The sequence below is a fragment of the Euprymna scolopes genome, chromosome 23, assembly GCF_053919585.1.
Source record: "Euprymna scolopes isolate OS-2025 chromosome 23, ASM5391958v1, whole genome shotgun sequence".
Taxonomy (NCBI): Eukaryota; Metazoa; Mollusca; class Cephalopoda; order Sepiida; family Sepiolidae; genus Euprymna; species Euprymna scolopes.
Window position 1 is genome coordinate 39,109,122 of NC_136504.1, and position 20,846 is coordinate 39,129,967.

The 20,846-nt window shown below is 34.0% G+C and overlaps 1 protein-coding gene across 3 annotated transcripts in view; it reads left to right on the top strand.

The window, feature by feature from the left end:
* The window catches only part of LOC145245845 (uncharacterized), a 152,734-nt gene extending 146,530 nt beyond the window's left edge, over nt 1-6,204 (top strand). For all 3 annotated transcript variants that reach the window (XM_080107505.1, XM_080107506.1, XM_080107507.1), the window contains one exon: nt 5,081-6,204. The gene's annotated coding sequence lies outside the window, so the exon portion shown is untranslated. The remainder of the gene's footprint in view (nt 1-5,080) is intronic.
* The last annotated feature ends 14,642 nt before the right edge of the window (nt 6,205-20,846 follow it).

A 20,846-nucleotide genomic window follows, 5' to 3' on the forward strand; every position in this document is an offset into this window, starting at 1 on the left:
TATTATCGGGTTAAAAAATATTAAAAAAACAAGAGTTAAACAAAAAATGACAAGCAAAAATGTCAATTACAAAAAACAAAAATTAACGCTTAAAAATATTAAGCGATCGCTGTGTTTACAAAAAACAAAGCCAAACGCCATTTTCTTCTTAGTATTACTAACACTATTTCTGTTTAGAGGGAGGAAGGCGAAAGATGGAACCGCTGAAATTCTAAGAACAGATACTACACTTTAGCCAAAAGACCAAGTAACCGTCTTATACAGCTTAATTTCCTACCAACCATTATCTTCTATTATAAAAAGATGCATAATTTATATTTATCAAATACTAAATTGAGACAAGATGTCATATTCTTAAAATCACATCTGAACTAAAAACATTATTATTTAGAAGACCATCCTTATTTTTGAGTGACGTTTGTTTCTCTAAAGCTTGACATGCAAAGCATGACCTCCTCCTTATTTTCTTAGTGGGAGGGGGGCGGAAGATGAAACTGTTTGAATTCTAAGAACAGATACTACACTTTGATCTTAGCCAAAAGACTTAGTAAACAAAAGATGCATATTATATATTTTTTGTATACTAAATTGAGACAAAATGTCATATTCCGAATATCACACATCACTAAACTGCTGATTCTAAATTCTGAAAAAAAACATTATTATTCAGACAGCTATTCTTACTATTGGGAGGTTATGTTTTTTATATAATCTTGAGTTAAGGAGGAGGGGTATTAAAGTCAATTGAATGCTGAGACTAATACCACACTAAGGAATTCATTGTTATAATATGCAAGTGACCTCCTTGGATGTAGCTTCATTGTCGAATACCATTAGATTAATATACAATCATTATTATAATATGCGAGTGACCTTCCTTGGATGTAGCTTTGTTGTCGAATACCATTAGAATAATATACAATCATTGTTGTAATATGCGAGTTACCTCCCTTGGATGTAGCTTTTGTTGAATACCATTAGAATAATATACAGTCATTGTTATAATATGTGAGTGACCGCACTTTGATGTAGCCTTATTGCCGAATACCATTAGATTAATATACAATCATTGTTATAATAATCGAGTGACCTCCCTTGGATGTAGCTTCATTGTCGAATACCATTAGATTAATATACAATCATTGTTATAATATGCAAGTGACCTCCCTTGGATGTAGCTTCATTGTCGAATACCATTAGAATAGTATACAATCATTGTATATATTGTGTGAGTGACCTTCCTTGGATGTAGCTTCATTGTCGAATACCATTAGAATAGTATACAATCATTGTTATGATATGTGAGTGACCTCCCTTTGATGTAGCTTCATATTCGAATACCATTAGAATAATATACAAACATTGTTATAATATGCGAATGACCTCCCTTGGATGTAGCTTCATTGTCGAATACCATTAGATTAATATACAATCATTGTTATAATATGCGAGTGACCTTCCTTGGATGTAGCTTCGTTGTCGAATACCATTAGAATAATATACAATCATTGTTGTAATATGCGAGTTACCTCCCTTGGATGTAGCTTTTGTCCAATACCATTAGAATAATATACAATCATTGTTATATTATGCGAGTGACCTCACTTTGATTTAGCTTCAATGCCGAATACCATTAGATTAATATACAATCATTGTTATAATAATCGAGTGACCTCCCTTGGATGTAGCTTCATTGTCGAATACCATTAGATTAATATACAATCATTGTTATAATATGCAAGTGACCTCCCTTGGATGTAGCTTAATTGTCGAATACCATTATAATAATATACAATCCATGTTATAATATGCGAGTGACCTCCTTTGGATGTAGCTTCATTGTCGAATACCATTATAATAATATACAACCATTGTTTTAATAATCGAGTGATCTTTTTTAAAATTTAATCAGTAGAATAGAGCACTGAGTTGTTTTTTCTTTTGTGTGCATAAACTTGCTTTTCTTTCTAGCGCGACAGAACGCTGAGGCGAGAGCATCTATATATGGGTAACTACTTGGGAACACCAAATGCTATATATAGATCTCTAAAGTTAAACAACATTATCCCAGTCATTCTCAGATGGGTGACTACTTGGGAATACAAATAGCTGTATGTAGATCACCAAAGTTAAGCAACATTGTTTGGTCATTATCAGATGGGTGACTACTTGGTAATTCCAAATGATTTATGGAGATCACCAAAGTTAAGCAACAATGTGCTTGGTCATTTTCAAACGGGTAACTACTTGGGAACAACAAATGCTTTATGTATCACCAAAGTTAAGCAACATAGCACTTGGTCCTTATCAGATGGTGACTACTTGGGAATGCAAGATGCTTTATGTAGATCACCAAAGTTAAACAACAATGAACTTGGTCATTATCAGATAAGTAACTACTTGGGAATATTTCATGTATATTTTTTACAGTGGGGTTAGGGATATGAGGACAGTCCTGGAAATCGCAGAAACCATTTACGAGTAAACATGACTATTGATTGGTGTGTTTGTAATGTAAAAATGATGAAATGCGATCTATTTAATTAGTGTATTTGCAATGAAATAAACCGCCCAAAGAATGTGTCAACGTTATTATTTAAGTCAGGAAGGGGCAATAATGTGGGTTAAATCATGAGAAATGATTGTCGAAATTAGTAACATATTCAAGAATAATGAAAAATTATGAAATGTGAGTTATATGATTGGTATGTTTTTAATGAAATAAACAGCTCAAAGTTATTATTTTAGTAACAACGGGCGATAATGTGGGTTAAATCATAAAAAATGATGGTAGAAATTATTAACATATCCAAGAATTATGTAAAATAATGAAATGTGAGTTATTTTATTGGTAAGTGTGTAATGAAATAAACAGCCCAGACAATGTATAAAAGTTTTTATTTTAGCAAGAGCGGAGTGATAATGTTGATTATATCATGAAAAATGATTGTCAAAATTAGTAACGTATCCAAGAATTATACAATTCAACAAGATAGACCCAAATATATACTAGCAGAATACCCGGAGTAACCCAGGATTGAATGAGATACATGCAAATGTATGCTAGCAGAATACACAGGCGTCTGGGATTGAATGAGATAGATGCAAATATATACTAGCAGAATACCTGGCGTTGTCTGGGATTGAATGAGATTGATTGAAATATATACTAGCAGAATTCCTTGCATCGCCCAGTATTTAAGGAGATTGATGGAGATATATACTAGCAGAATACCCGGCGTTGTCTTGGATTGAATAATGTAGGTTAGAATATATACTAGCAAAATACCCAGCATCGCTCTGGATTGAATGAGATATGTTGAAATATATAGTAGCAGAATACCCTGCATCGCTCTGGATTGAATGAGATAGATGGAAATATATAGAAGCAGAATACCTGGCATCGCCCGAGATTTTATAAAGCAGGTTCAAATAAATACTAACAAAATACTTAGCATCGCCTGAGATGGAATAAGATAGGTACAATTAAAGAATAGACCAATACTTGGCATCGCTCGGGATTGTATAAGATGGCTGCACATATACACTAGCAGAATACCCGGCATTGCTCAAAGTTGAATGAGATAGGTGAGAAAATATACTAGCAATATCCCCGGCATCGCCCGGGATTGAAGGATATTGATGGAAATATCTATTAGCAGAATTCCTGGCGTTGCCCCATATTGAATGAGATAGGGGCAAGTTTATACTAGGAGAATAATCAGCGTCACTCTGGATTAAATGAGGGTGGTAGAATATGAAGTCTGTACCAAAAATGGCTTAAACAATTTTCTATCTCAAACTTACTTTATTTGTGAATTTGATTCCAAATATGGCTTAAACAGTTTACGACCTCAAAATTAGATTAATACATATATATTGTTGGTTTACTATGAAAGTTTACTAGGCCAGTTTCTATAGGGGGGGGGGTTATATTTTTTTAAATTTTTTATATTATCATCCGGGCATGATGTGAGGGTTGGAGAGGTGGATAGAAAGAAGCATGATTATGTTAATTTTAAGTTCTATTTTGAGTGTTGGGTTAATTTTAAGTTCTCTTTTGGGGGTTGGGTTGGAGAGAGTAATGTCCGTTTTGGGGTCAAAAAGTATGTGAAATTGTTTCATATATGTATTTAAATTACCTGTCTTAGTGGAGGTAAAATTATTTTAAATATGTGTTGTATATTCACCATCCTTGCAAAGGTAAAATTATTTCATATACATGCTGTGAATTATCTACCCTAGGTAAGATACAATTATTTCGTACGTCTAATACCCGTCCTAGCTAGGTAAAATATTCCTTTGCTCAAAATAGCAAATGATACATAGACATTAAAAATTCCTCACTCCTAAGAATAACAAATATATTCAAAATCAAATTCAATTTTCTCATTGTTTATAAGGTCCCAAGCAACGCTGGGTAGCCCCGCTAGTCTATAATATAAATCTCACCTATCTGTTTAAATGTATGTACGTATGTATGTCTCGCAAAAACTTTCAACAGAGGTGACAGATTTTCACGAGATTGGCATCGTTTTGAAGCTCGTTCCTTCGGACAGCAAATATCGAAAAATTGGCTAAAAAATTAATTACTTCACCCTCAACTGGGCACTTTTCTACAGGGAGGGCTCGCTTTTTTCGCCGATATTTTCGAAAGTCATCGCCTCTTTTCGATTGAACCAGCCTTAATTTAAACCTACATCACTTCCAGTTTGGCGATTTGCGCAACAGCTAACGCATCATTTTTTTTTTTTTTTTTTCACTTTCTTTTACTCCTTCATGGTACGGGTTCAAACCTGCCTACTACCACTTTTTTTTTTTTTTTTTTGTGCTCGCAATTTTTCTTTCTTTTTCTTTTGCCGAACCAACACCTTTACACACGTCTCCACTTTCTTTTCCGCCTTCACGTCATGGGTTCAAGCCCACCTACTACAATTTTTTTTTTTTTTTTTTTTCTCAACATACATTTCCAAATGCCCGGGCAATGCCGGGCATCCAGGCTAGTAGATATATAAATCTGTAAACTCTAAAGCTGTTTCATTCTAAAATAAGTTTTTGTTTTCTTTTTCTTGTCTTGCAGGTCTTGTAGAGTAGAGAGCCAAAGGCGTTTATAACAGTAATGGAAAAGTTTGACATTGGTGATGGATATATGTGCTTGAAATTTTTGGGAGCAGAACTGATATTTTTTTTCATCTCACATGTTTCCTCAATCATTTTTGAAGTTTACAACCAGTGCATTGCTATTGGTTACTTGGTGTGGTATATCCCTTAATATCGTTTATAAATATACTAACTCATAATCTATGGTGAATGTTTGTTATGATTTTTTTGTACTCCTCTATAAATTTTAATTTGTTTTGTTTTTTTTCATTTAAAACATTTATTTTTTCTAGAAATGAATGTCTGAATGCCACTTTTCTAAATGATACTAAATCTAGAAGAAAGATAAGTTCTGGAAATATTGGTGCCAGACACTTTTTATGATGATATTATACTAATATATTAAATGTTTGAGCTTATTAACAAAATCAAATATTTTTAAATTGCATCTAATCAATTTGCATGTTTAGTAATAAAAATGGTATTTGAAGCTGAAAAGTGACAGACTAATGAAAGTGATATTTGGACCTGAAAAGTGGCAGACTAATGAAAGTGGTATTTGTAACTGAAAAATGACAGACCAATGAAAGTGGTATTTGAAGCTGAAAAGTGACAGACCAATGAAAGTGGTATTTGAAGCTGAAAAGTGACAGACCAATGAAAGTGGTATTTGAAGCTGAAAAGTGACAGACCAATGAAAGTGGTATTTGAAGCTGAAAAGTGACAGACCAATGAAAGTGGTATTTGAAGCTGAAAAGTGACAGATCAATGAAAGTGGTATTTGAAGCTGAAAAATGATAGACCAATGAAAGTGGTATTCGAAGCTGGAAAATGACACACCTATGAAAGTGGTATTTGAAGCTGAAAAATGACAGACCAATGAAAGTGGTATTTGAAGCTGAAAAGTGACAGACCAATGAAAGTGGTATTCATAGTAATGAAGGGCACATCTAAAAAATTAAATACTAATGTGCCTATGCCACTAAAACGATGTTGGAATATAAATTTGAATGACGTGTTTTGATTATAATATGTGTGATTTTAAGAAGAATATTAACTTGAAAATGTATTTGCTTGAATTTTAATAAAATATGATTTATTTTATTTATTGTTACTTTTATTTGTTTTTGTTTAATTTGTTTATTTTACCTATTGTTATTTTTTTATTATTATTTAATGATTTGTTTATTTTTGTTGAACCCCCTTTCTTTAATGATGTTTCAACTTATAGGTGTATACTAGTAGTCTTCCATCACAACAGCATACTGAGGTATAAGATCCGCCCCTATTCTTTGGCGGACAAGAAGAAATTAAAGATTTATAATGAAGCTAATTTAAAAAAAAAAAAAAAATGAATTTGAGAATTTGAAAGATATTAAATAAAAAAATATTAGCTAATAAACAGATTCACTGAATTTTAACTTTGTAAGCTTTTGTAGAAGCAAAGTCACTTATTTTGTCAAAAGTAGGTGATGCCCTTTTCTCTTCCCTGCAACCTCTCTCCCACAGGAGAGACGTTGCGAGCCTGTCTTTGTTTTATCATTACTACCATGGCAGGTGCTCATCTGAACTCCAATCTCTGGTCCCCCCTCGCCAATCTTTCACGATAAACACCCGCCTAGCTGAAACCACTGTCAAAAATTATCTCCACTCCTTATCTGTGCCAAAATCAAAACATTGATTCCATGAACAAAACTTCTTTCTTAGAATTGCACGGCTGTGGAACTCTGTTCCGGTTGCCTGTTTCCCACCTGACTTCAACCTGGATGTCTTCAAGTCCAATGTAAACAAATTCCTGACCAACCGACCCCTTAAGTAAGACACTTTATCAAATCTCCAACACTAACGTACTGTACACACAATAACCCTTATCCCCGAGTGGCTTCCGGGCATTGATAAGTGGTGACTACCTTGTTAAAAATATATATATATATATATATATATATATATATATATATATACATATATATATATATATATATATATATATATATATATATATATATATATATAATCATGAGACAGTTTTATGCTCAATTGAAAAGTAACAAATTCAAAAGGGGAGTTTGTAACATGCTTGATCTTAAATAAGTTTGCATAAGCTTTAGTTTTGAGAAGCTTCTCTCTGTGATGGCGACAAAAACAGCCGTAGAGCAGTAACAATATTTAACAGTTTTCTTTTTCTTTTTTTTTCTTTTTTTTTTGCACTTATCACCAATGGATCCATCTTGGCCATTCAATAACTGATTATTTAATCATAACAGTTATACCTAATGATATATAATGAAAACTTATTTGAAAATACATCATTTGAAATCCAAATTTAAAATTTTGCAAGAACTTTCTTCTCAACCTAATGAAAGGAACTTTGTGTGTGTGCGTGAGTGTGAGTTTGTTCCTAATGAACTTTGAAACAGGTACACCAGTTTATATGAAATTTCACACAAATGTACTTTATTTATTTGGCAGTGTTCTTAAATAGGTTTTGTATTGGAGCATCTTTAATAAGTATCAATGTTTAGGTCCCTAGATACTGGAGAATCTTCTACTCTAATAGTTTCTTCCCCTGGACTGCTAGACTATGGAATTCCCTTCCTATTTCCTACTTCCCTGACTGTACTAACCTACAGAAGTTTAAATGTAATGTGAACAGACATCTCACTGGTCAACTCCACACTGTCCCATTACGCATGATCCCAAATAGTAGCCCCTTACGCTCTAAGTGGCAACATGCTTTGTTGAAAAAAAAGAGTAAGAAAAAAAAAAAAATCGAAATCCAAGTTAGGCCTTTTAGAGAAGTTGGAATAATTACATGAGTATCATCATAGCCGATGAGATCAATAATTTCAGCTATTATAATATTGCCATAATCAGCAGTCATGATCATCAATATATCATATGTATCCAAAGATTCTATCGTTGGCATTGGTGAGTGAAGAAAGGACAAACAACAAAATCCCACCCCTTCACTGTTGAGGTCTCTAGATCCCTAGATGCTCGGACTGCGAGACTTTGGAAACCCCTCCCTGTTTCCTTGACTGTATTAACTTGGAGAAATTTAAATTTAACGTGAACAGACATGTTGATGCTACACTCTCCACGGTCGTCTCTTAGACACGATCATTAGAAGAATATCAAAAAGTTATAATACGTGGAGAGATTGAAAAGTCGGGTATGGCTAACCATATAGGGAGAGAAAAGGGGAAACCATTAATCATTATGCGATGAAGTAAAAATTAAGACCAAACAAAATAAATATACATACATATGAATTTATTTTTCCAGCTCAATAAGGAAAAATCTTGCTCTTTATACTAATGCTTCTCATTAGAAGAGGAAAAGAACTATGTTACGGACGTAAGGAAATACGACATTTAGCTTAGGATACATTAAGATGAAAATGTAAAATAAAATAGAAACAAAGTAAATGAATTTAATGGATGTGCTCTGATGAATTCATTGCACTTGTGCCTCCTTGATGTACATATTCCTGACAAACAGCAAAATCCCGACCTTTCACTGTTGAGGGTTCTAGATGCCAAAAAAGTCTTCCATCAGACTGCTAGACTTTGGAAATCCCTCCCTGTTTCCTGCTTTGCTGACTGTAATAATTTGCAGAAATTTAAATGTATGTGAACAGTCCCCTCTTAGACACAATCCCAAATAGTAGCCTCTTATGTCCAAGTGGCAATATTGATCTTTTTGGGGTTTGAAAAAGAGTAAAAAAGAAAAACAAAAAACAATTGAAATCTAAGTTAAGCCTTTTAGAGAAGGCAAGTTCAAATTGACAGGATTGTATGAGCACTGATGGTACCAATAATTTTAGTTATTTTAGTTTTGGTATTTCAGTATGCGTGTTGAAAAGATATAAAATAAAAATAAACGCTAATTAAACTAAACACACTAACAAAAAATTTAAAAATTAAAAAAATAAAAATAAACGCTAATTAAACTAAACACACTAACAAAAAATTAAAAAGTAAAAAAATAAAAATAAAAGCTAATTAAACTAAGCACACTAACAAAAATTTAAAAAGTAAAAAAATAAAAATAAACGCTAATTAAACTAAACACACTAACAAAAAATTTAAAAAGTAAAAAAATAAAAATAAACGCTAATTAAACTAAGCACACTAACAAAAAATTAAAAAGTAAAAAAATAAAAATAAACGCTTATTAAACTAAGCACACTAACAAAAAATTAAAAAGTAAAAAAATAAAAATAAACGCTAATTAAACTAAGCACACTAACAAAAAATTAAAAAGTAAAAAAATAAAAATAAACGCTAATTAAACTAAACACACTAACAAAAAATTAAAAAGTAAAAAAATAAAAATAAACGCTAATTAAACTAAGCACACTAACAAAAAATTAAAAAGTAAAAAAATAAAAATAAACGCTAATTAAACTAAACACACTAACAAAAAATTAAAAAGTAAAAAAATAAAAATAAACGCTAATTAAACTAAACACACTAACAAAAAATTAAAAAGTAAAAAAAAATAAACGCTAATTAAACTAAACACACTAACAAAGAATTAAAAAAATAAAAATAAACGCTAATTAAACTAAGCACACTAACAAAAAATTAAAAATTAAAAAAAATAAAAATAAACGCTAATTAAACTAAACACACTAACAAAAAAATTAAAAAGTAAAAAAATAAAAATAAACGCTAATTAAACTAAACACACTAACAAAAAATTAAAAAGTAAAAAAATAAAAATAAACGCTAATTAAACTAAACACCCTAACAAAAAATTTAAAAATTAAAAAAAGTAAAACTAACGCTAATTAAACTAAACACACTAACAAAAAATTAAAAAGTAAAAAAATAAAAATAAACGCTAATTAAACTAAACACACTAACAAAAAAATTAAAAAGTAAAAAAATAAAAATAAACGCTAATTAAACTAAACACACTAACAAAAAATTAAAAAGTAAAAATAAACGCTAATTAAACTAAACACACTAACAAAAAATTAAAAAGTAAAAAAATAAAAATAAACGCTAATTAAACTAGGCACACTAACAAAAAATTAAAAAGTAAAAAAATAAAAATAAACGCTAATTAAACTAAACACACTAACAAAAAATTAAAAAGTAAAAAAATAAAAATAAACGCTAATTAAACTAAACACACTAACAAAAAATAAAAAAAAAAAAAAATAAACGCTAATTAAACTAAGCACACTAACAAAAAATTAAAAAGTAAAAAAATAAAAATAAACGCTAATTAAACTAAACACACTAACAAAAAATTAAAAAAATAAAAATAAACGCTAATTAAACTAAACACATTAAGAAAAAATTTAAAAAATAAAAAATAAACGCTAAAAAGAAAATTAACTGTAAAGGTGTTGAAACCCCCAGCAGGAAGATCTGGCATTACCTGGGATTGAACGAGGAACACTATTATGTACTTTTTCACTATGTTTATTGCACCAATTCACTTTCTTTGTTTTTCCTTCTGTTTTTGCTCGCTAAAATAGTCAAAAGACGATAAAATGTTGAAAAACTCTCTGAAATAGTGTATTATACATATGGTTCAAATCGCATTAAAATCAGATATACTTATTTCATTAAGATTTAAGAAGTTCAGTCTTTATGGCAGCACAAAATAACACTACTCAACAACAAATTTGATGTCTGCATTTTTTTTTGTTAATTTAGGATGAAATCTGATTTGATGAATCCAAATATCACATTAGGTTTACTCAATCAGGTCAAGTTTATGAGCTATGGCCACATGTCGGTTTTTACGATTTTGTTCACATGTATGCATGTGTGGAGCACTTTAGAAAAAAGTTGGTGAGTGCAGTACAACTCATGATAACTTGTGTCTCCAACTAGAAATAAAAAAAAAATTAGAGATGCAAGAAAGAATAGAATTAGAAAAAGAAAGAGTTGGTAAAACTAAGATTACAGCTAGAAAATACAAGCTAAAAAAGGAAATAACCTATTTGAAGTTTAAGGATCTTCTGTCTTTATGACGGCACATAAAAAACAATGGTCAACAACAAATTTGTTGTTGACCATTGTTTTTTATGTTGATTTAGGATGAATCTGATGTGCTGAATCCAAACATCACATTAGGTTTACTCAATCAGGTCAAGTTTTTGAGCTATGGCCACATGTCGTTTTTTACGATTTTGTTCATATGTATGGAACAGTTTAGGAGAAGTTGGTCAGGGTAAAATGCCATGTTTTGATTGGAAATGATTATTTTAATGACAAGAAGTATTCAGATCCGATAGTTCTGAGTGATTATATCAAAAAAGGATCAGTTTGAAGTAAAAAAAACAAACAAATTTTTTTTAAAAACCCTTGAAATTTTCCAAAAATTGATGCTCAGCATTACACAAAGAAGGACTGGGCTGTGCAGGAGGAATTTGTGCTTTGTAAAAAAAAACAATGGATTATGATGCTCTGGTGGACAGATACAGAATACTGTTCACACTGCTGCACATGAAGCTTTGCTAAATCAAGCAGTTCATCAAGGCTCTGGACAAAGATGGTGACTGCTTCACTTACTTGTGCCAGACTTTTCCAAGATGGTCCTGAATATGACCTTAAACTATATCCAATGGTGAGGCCCCAGCTTGTGGGCTTTGGGGAGTGTGGAGCAACCCCTTAATTGCCATTGCTTCCAGGTCCACTCTGACCTGGAATGATAGTACCTGTTAGGGTCCCAATTATGGGTTAAATAGAAACCGACTTGAAAAAAAACAAATATATTCTATCAAAATCTTTTCTTCAAAATCACTGGATTCGGCATTAAATAACCTGAAAAGGGTTGATATGCTGTAAAACAAAAACAACCAAACAATCAAACCTTTTCCAAAATTGATCATGGAGAAGTTGAAAGCTGGCATCTTTGACGGTCTTCATATTCCACAGCTCATCAGAGATCCAGAAGTTGAAAACTCAATGAACAAAGTGAAACTAGAAGTGTGGAAGGCATTTGTTCTGGTATTGGAGAACCTTCTTAGCAACAATAGCACCCAAAACTATGCAGAACTTGTCAACAACATTCTGACTTCTTTCAGAAATCTGAGCTGTAATATGAGCATCAAGATACACATGGACCAGCTTCCTGAGAATCTGGGTTCAATGAGTAACGAGCAGAAAGAGAGATTCCATCAGGACCTGAAAGAGATGAAGACCAGATATCAAGGTTGCTGGGATGCGGTGATGATGGCTGACTGTTGGAATCTGAAGAGAGACCTCCCTGCTGATGAGCATTCCAGAAGTTCAAAGAAACAGAAGTTCAAGCCCTGAAGTTTGAACAATCGTGAAACAACATGCAAGTTACATATACTTACTGTTATCAATGTGTTGGCAAAATGTAATCGATTTTGTCACAGGATCTGAGTTTTTTCAAATCAACTTAACAAAAAAAAACAAAAAAACTGACCTAATGGAGAGAAACGGATGCCATTTCCTGATTCAGCAGTGCAAAAATACCCTAAATCAGTTGTAGAAATCCAGACAACATTGAAAAAGTAAAAAATACTACTTCAAAGTCAATAATTAACCAACAATAAATGTTAACTTGATAGAATCCGACCCAGAAAACAATTTTTCCCTCTTTAACAAAAACTTTGCTCATGGAATAGGAGGACTTATGAACAAAATAACTTGACAAAAAGAAAACAAAATCTATATATCCATAAAAGTGAAAATGTCTGTGTACATTTCCCTACCAAACTACTCTGCCAATTTTCAGTCTACAGGCTCGAAATTTGACATAAGGGATATTGAGATTTGGGAAAATATTTCAATCAGTGTTCGGCCAGAAATTTGGTTGTTAAGGGGTCAAAGTTCAACAATTCGACCTTTGAAAACTTTACCAAACTCCTCCATCAATTTTGGGGCTAAACACTTGAAATTTTAGATGTAGGTTACTTGGACATGGATCAAACTTTTAATTTGATTTAAGCCCAAAACAATAAATGTTAAGGGATCAAAATTGGAGCAAAGTTAAAAAAAAAAAGTTGACCTCTGCGGTCTCTACCAAATTACTCAGCCAATTTTTGGTCTAAACATTTGAAATTTTACATAAAGTGTATTCAGACATAGGGCAAGCTTTTTAATCGGTTTTTGGCCGAAAATTTGGCTCCCAAGGGGTCAAAGTTCAAAAGATTAGACCTTTGCCGTCTCCAGCAAACTATTCAGCCAATTTTGGGTCTAAACATTTGAAATTTTACATAAAGGGTATTCAGACATGCAGCCAGCCTTTTAATTATGTTTTAGGCGAAAATTTGGCTGCCAATAGATGGAGGTTGAAAGAATTGACTTGTGCAGACTCTACGAAACTCCTCCGCTAATTCTGGATCTAAATATTTGAAATTTTAGATGTAGGTTACCTGGGCATGAGTCAAACTTTATATATATATATATACATATGCACATTAAGTTATGAACAGTACATAGAGCAACGCCGGGTCGAACTGCTATTAGGCAATAAAAGTAAAGTAAAGTAATACTAAAATAATGAATATCTGTTTATTTTAAACTATTAGTAAAACTAAAATCGATCGATCATCCCTCATAAGTGTATCTTTATGTTTGAGAAAATATCTGCACATTTAATTTAACATGTGTTTTTATGGTAATCAGGTAAAAAAAAATAACCATTCTATAGTTAAATATTTAAAGATTTATAAAAAATCAGAATCGGTAATTGTATCGGAATCGGAAATTTACTACAGAATCTATAATTGAATCATAATCGGAAAAAATATTAGAATCGTCCCATCCCTAATATATATATATATATATATATATATATATATATATATATATATATATATATATTTGTTTGTTTATGTCCCAAAAAATATGGGCGATTTTTCTTTAGGGGAAAACTAATTCCTTGTGGAAAAGGCATGCTCCCAGGTACAGACCTGTATTGAGGCAATAATTGAGGTTGAAGGCGGCTACATTAAATAGAGATCAGCTCTACTACATAATAAAATTACATGAATTGATTTTATTCGATAAAAGTTTTAAAATAAAGCTGTAGTGTTGTTTTCTTTAGGGCGAAAAATTTATCGTTCCACCCTGTAGACGTTATATTTATCTATTGGAAAAAAAAAACATGTTTGATTTTTAAACATAAATATATTTTATTATAGAAGTTATATTTTACTATATGATTTTACTATTAATTATTCAATAGCAGGGGTATATATTTAAAGATGATCGGAGTTCATATTGGGTCACATATATAATGGGGACATATAATAATGTATAATGGTTGTGATGACAATTCTGATGGGAAGACATTTATATATATATACTAGCAAAAGTACCCATTGTTGACTGAGTTCAAAACCAGCCTACAGAAAATGGACTCTGATATATGAAAGTACTAGCGGGGGTACCCGGCGTTGCCCGGGTGTTTGTAGGTGTGTGTGGTGTTAAATAAAAAAGAAACCGGAGGGGGAGGGGTTGGTAGGATCGAACTCGAAGCCCTGAGGCGAAGTTTGAAAATAAAATCGGCCAGCCAGAATGAGTTAGTGAAAGATGTTTGAATTTATTTAAGTAAGAACCAAATTTACAGGTGCGCACACGGAAGTCGCCGAGCGTTACGATGACGACAACGTAAGCATTGTTATAAGCGAAGTAAAAAAAGAAAACAACGTTAAAACTTAAGCAGGGGGGGAGGGGGGTAATCAAAACATTGAAAAAAAAAACACAAAAAAAACTAACGTAAGGAAAACGAACGATGGAAACAGAAAAACGAACACGTGAAAAATTATTTTTTTTTATTACATTTTCACCCCAAACAAGGCACATTGCCACTTTGGTGTAGGGGGCTACTATCAGGGGAAACATCTACTGGGGTACTATGTAGGGATTAGGGCAGCGAGATGTTGGTTCACGTTGCACTTGAACTTCTGCATGTCAGTACAGTTGGGGAAGCAGTGACCCGGAATGGAATTCCAAAGTCTAGCAGGTCTGGGGAAGAAACTACTGGAGTAGAAGGATCTTTTACATCTAGGGATCTCTACAGTGTGGGGGTGGGATTTTGCAGCTTGTCGGGTCTGTCGAGGGTGTTCACGTCGTGGGGGCACAAGTGCTTGCAGTTCTTCAGAGCATTCACCATTATAGTACTTGTAGAACAGGCAGAGGGATGCAACGTTTCAACGATGGGACAGAGGCTGAAGTTTTGATGCCAGTTTAGGGCCTATCAGATTTGCGACTCTCTTTTGAACCCTGTCAAGGAGCGAGAGACTAGTAGCCAATGCACCGGCCCAAATATGACAGCAATACTCCATACATGGGCGAATAGTGGCCTTATAGAGGTACAGGATACTTTCGGGTGTTAAAAGGTTTCTAGCACGGTAGAGAGAGCCCACCTTCCTTGCAGCGGCCCTGGCAATGCCCTCGATGTAACTGTTCCAACTCATGTTTCCAGTGAACGTTAGGCCAAGGAGCTTGAGAGACGTACTCTCAGATAAAGAGTCGTTGGCCATTGCTATAGGTGGTAGAGAAGGTTTCTTGTAATTATTGAATGAAACCAGTTTTGTCTTGGTGGCATTGAACGTTACCATCCATTTTTGTCCCCATTCCACTACTGATTGGAGGTCATCCTCTAGTGTTTCTGCCATTACTTTAGATATATGTTCGTTTGTTTTCCTGTCATGCCTGCTATAGAGTGTGGTGTCATCAGTATATATCCCCATCTCAGAGGCAATCTTGTCGGGGAGGTCATTTATGAATATCAGGAACAGCAGAGGTCCAAGGATAGATCCTTGGGGCACTCCCGCATTTATATCATATTGTTTAGATGTACGACCGTCGAGGACAACCTGGATTTTTCTCTTATCTAAGAAGGATTTAATTACGTTAAGTATTCTACCAGTGATACCGTAAGATCTAATCTTCCTGAGGAGACCCTCATGCCATACCCTGTCAAAAGCCTTAGATATATCTAGAGCTACCGCTCTGCCCTCTCCCGCTTTGTCCAGTGAATGGTATATGCGTTCAGAGATTACAGTGAGGATGTCTGCCGTGGAACGGGCTTGTCTAAATCCATATTGACGGTCGGTCAGAAGTTTAGCATCTGTAAGGTGCTGGACTAGAGCATGGTTAATTAAGGTCTCAAATATTTTGGCAAAAAGTGGGAGGAGGCTAATAGGGCGATAATTTAATGGGTCAGTTCTTTCGCCAGAATTCTTGAATACTGGTACTACAGAAGCAGTTTTCCAACAGCTCGGAAAGCAAGATTCATTAAGGCATTTGTTGTAGAGTTTGGAGAGAACTGGAGCTACTTCGGCTGAGCACTTTTTTAATAGCACAGCTGGGATGAGGTCGGGTCCACATGCTTTGGAAGTGTCAAGGTTTTTTATGATAGCATGCACCTGAGCAGGGGTGATTTTCAGGTCGTCTAGCGTGGCGTCTGTCCGCATAGGAAATTGAGGTAGGGGGTGGTTTAGAGGGTCCAGTGTGGAGTTTGAGGCAAACCGACTGGCAAGCATGTTAGCCTTCTCGGTTGCTGAGCAAAGAACCTCGTGATTGTTGGTTAGTGGGGGAATTGTTGATTGCCCATTATTTACTACACTGTTGTAGATTTTCCAGAAGTCACGAGTTCCTAGTTTTTGTGCTTCGATGCGTTTTTTCGTGGTTTCCGTAAATTCCCTCTTAGCTGTCGCTATTTCTTTCTTAACGTTACTTCTAGCTTCTATGTACTTCTGTCTGTTTGAACTGGACTTATGTCGATTAAACCTGCGGAATGCACGCTGCCTTTGAGCAATGGCAGTTGCGCAAGTCGAAGTAAACCATTGGGGAGAGTGGGGCTTGCTATAGAATTTCCGCATGGGAACATGCGCTTCGATTGCAGTTTTGAACCATTCAGTGGTTTCGGTTGCACACTGTTCAGCAGGAAGAGAAAAAATATTTCCCCATGGGGCGTCTCTGATAAGATCTCTGATAGCTTCCCAGTCAGCCTTTTTATAATATCTCGTTGTTTTGAGCACTGGCTCTTCAGTTTTGGGTCTAGAGTTTAGGGCGATTTCAACCATTATCACCGCATGATCAGCGTTCCCAAGTGGGCTGTCGGCTTTCGTTACACAATCATCAGGAACTGTGGTCAAAAACAGATCTAATAGTGATGCGTGTTGTTCTTCCTGATCAGGGAAGCAGGTTGGAAAAGTAACAATTTGCGCTAGGGAGTGAGATACAGAGAAGCTATGAGTTGCGCTGCCTGCTGCATCTGTGTAAGTAGAGAATCCAAGCCAGTTTTTGTGATGGACATTAAAGTCGCCAAATACATGTACTTGGGCGCTAGTGTCGAAGGAGAGTGCTGTGTCTATGCTGTCAGATACTTTGTTTATTATGGTGCAGTCTTGGGTCGAGGGAGAGCGGTAGAGAAAGTAAAAGTAGCTAATGTTGTGTTGCATGATTAGTCTAAAGCACATAAAGGCTTGATCATCCGTTTCTAGGTTTGTTTCTCTAGTCAAGGGAAGGGTATTACGAATGTAAACTCCAAGTCCGTGCATAAATAAGCCTGTTTCGATATTAAAATTTAAAAAATCGGTGGGTACCCGGGTGTTTTTGACTGTGTGGTTGGGGGTGGATAAGCGAAGTTAAAAAAAAAAACAGAAAAACGAACGTTACATGAAAAATGGCTTAAATAACACTGGTTCAATATTTAAATTTAAAAAATCGAAAAAAAAAAAGACGTCTCACACCACGATTTGAACCCAATACATTTAGATAATGAACCAACACGCTAATCAACTGAGCTAATGCGACGTACATGAAATTTAGTCAGTTTTTCAACTATTTAAAGTAAATCAGGTCATGACGTCATCTGGCGCATGCATAGAACCGCTCGTCGTCACGAGAAGACCGTTTTTGTTGACCCCCCCCCTGTCGAAAATTGTCAATTTCGGGATTAAAAAATGAACGTTTTTGGCCAATTTTTCGATATTTTTCGAGCGAAGGATGGGGCTTCGATATGATAGCGAGTTTGTGAATTTTCATCGTGTCTGTCGAAAGTTTTTAGTAGACACACAAACATACACGCATAGATACATACATACATTTTCGCTTTTATATATATATAGACTAGCGGGGGGGGGGTACCCGGCGTTGCCCGGGTGTTTTTAGGTGTGTGTATGGGGGGGATAAGTAATAACCCTGAAACGATGTTAAAAAAATCGGAAAAACCAAATTAAAAAAAAAAAAAAACTGCGAAAAAAAAAAAACGCTGTGTGTATGGGGGGGGGGGGGAAGTAAACTAAAGAATAAGCGAAGTAAAAAAAAATAAAGAAATGTTGCCCGCGTGTCTAAAGATGTAAAAGAAAAAAAAATAGCTTTGGTCGTGAGGCTGGATTGAACCCGGAACGCAGAGGTGAAACTAACTCCAACCACTTAACTGTCTAGGCCAAGAATAAGAGGAATTGACTATAGTGTTAAAATAAGACTTATAAAGCGAGTGAAAGAGGTTTGATTGACATATACCCACTAAATGAGGTCATCGCGGGAGCGTTACGAGATGATGTAGCAGTATTTTATTTTTTATTAAATTACGTATTTCGTTTCCTGTCTAGACATCTCTCTCTATCTGTCTGTCTGTCTGTCTCTCTCTCTGTTTGCGTTTGTGTATGTCTCTCTCTCTCTCTCTCTCTCTCTCTCTCTCTCTCTCTCTCACTTCGTCTTCCTTACTCTAAAGACTGTTATTAAAAAAGAAAATGGCGTCTGGCTGTTTTTGTTTTTATAAAAACTTTGATCGTTAATATTTTTTGTAAGCATATTTTTTTTTTACTTCACATTTTTGGCTTGTTATTTTTCGTTTAACTATCGTATCTAACTATTTTGAATGTGCTAATAACTTTGGTAATGTTGCCATAGCGTAGAAGTTCATAGTTTAGCTTGTGTAAGGGTTAAATTTTTTTTTACCAATAACAACATGTTTTTTTAAATTCAGACTGCCATTAGAGCTTGCTGATGTCAAGATCACGTGACATGACTCAGCAGGTTTTAAATACAAGTTGACCCAAAATAAACGGCCCCGTGTATACTTTATGTTATAAATCGATTTAAAAATATGTAATGTTTAACATTAAAATGTCACTTTTTTGGGGACCCCCCCTGCAGAAAATCGATCAGTTGACGCACTTCTAATGGTCCTTTTGGGCTAATTTTTTCGATATTTGTCGTCCGGAGGGTGGGGCTTTAATATGATACCAAGTTTGTGAATTTTTGTTCCGTCGGTCAAAAGTTTTTAGCAGACACACAAACATACATACATACATACATTTTCGCTTTTATATATATAGATTACATCATGACGACGACTGTGACAATTCTTGGAGTTCCATATTAATATGGACAGCATGATATATGTAACAACAGTTCTTATATACATATAGAGAGGAGGAGGAAGAGGAGGAGGAGGACACATAACTTATGATGATGTAGGGGAGGACACATAATACTTGGAAGGGTTGTACAAAGATATGATGTAAGTTCTTAACACATATAGAGAGGAGGAGATACTTCACTTATGTGTCCTCCTCACCATCATCATAATACTTGGAAGGGTTATACAAGAGTTCTTACAAGATGATGATAAAACACATTTACCTTTTTGTTGTAAAGAATGACGAGACAAACAGTTACAAACATAAAGGGTGATTTCTTTATGCATAGATTGGCTGGTCGATGACGTCAGAAATTCAGCTTGGATCTACATGGTCTAATCTTCTACTCTTTGCCTCTAAGAGACTCTCCTCTCCAACTAATTCTCTCAACTCTTGGCTAATCAACTGAAAACTGACTCCGAACCCATAGAATCCTATATTGAGAAATGTCCTTTGTGTATGACGCCAGAAGTGTGTTTTCAAATGTGACTAATTTTCACGTGGCTTTACATATGTTTGTCCAAACACACTTTTGGCAAACAAAAGAATCCTCAATTCTAATTCTAACCTACTTTTAAACAATACCTTTTTAATTTGCATTGTCCATTCTTTTACTGACATTTCATATTCAGATTTCTAAAAGAACAATAGACTTGATTTCTAACATTCCATTTCGTAACTTTGCCTACAGGGTTCGATTCTAGGCTTATCTTAATCTCATTTTCACTTATCTAGTATTCTTCATATTTACATGGAAAGGGGACAGCCCTTCCCATGTAACATTATTATAAAGGTTATATTTAGAGGCGAATTATATACACTGTTGGTCATTTGGGTGCTTGTTAAGATAGAGTAGACAGATCGATTTTTTTTTATAAATATCTGCCTTTAAGTAAAAACAATATAACATACTTAATTTTCATGTCGAAAATAGTAATATATCCCAAAATTACGAAAATTCATCCAGTAGAACAACTGGTAATATGATTTTAGTAAAAAAAAAAAAATCTATCGCTATAAGCTACAAATGTCAGTGTAATACAAACTTTGCATTGCAAATTATGTCCCCTGTGTGTGAACTCTTCATTGTCTACTTTATAACATAAGAAACATGCAATTTTATCCAATTTTCCATAAAGATTACGTTTAACTATAAATAGATAAGAAAAAAAAAAAACTTTAACTTTTTGGAATTTTTTTTAACTTTGCAACTCAGCCTTACATGTTTTCTTTCTTGAGAAAAAAAGACCTTTTTGTTGAAAGACTGAATTTAAAGACTTAAAAGAACTATTTTCTATTTTTTGTATGTGCTTTCTCTTTCAGTAAGAATTGTTTTTTGTATTTTCTTTTTCATATGTTACCTTGA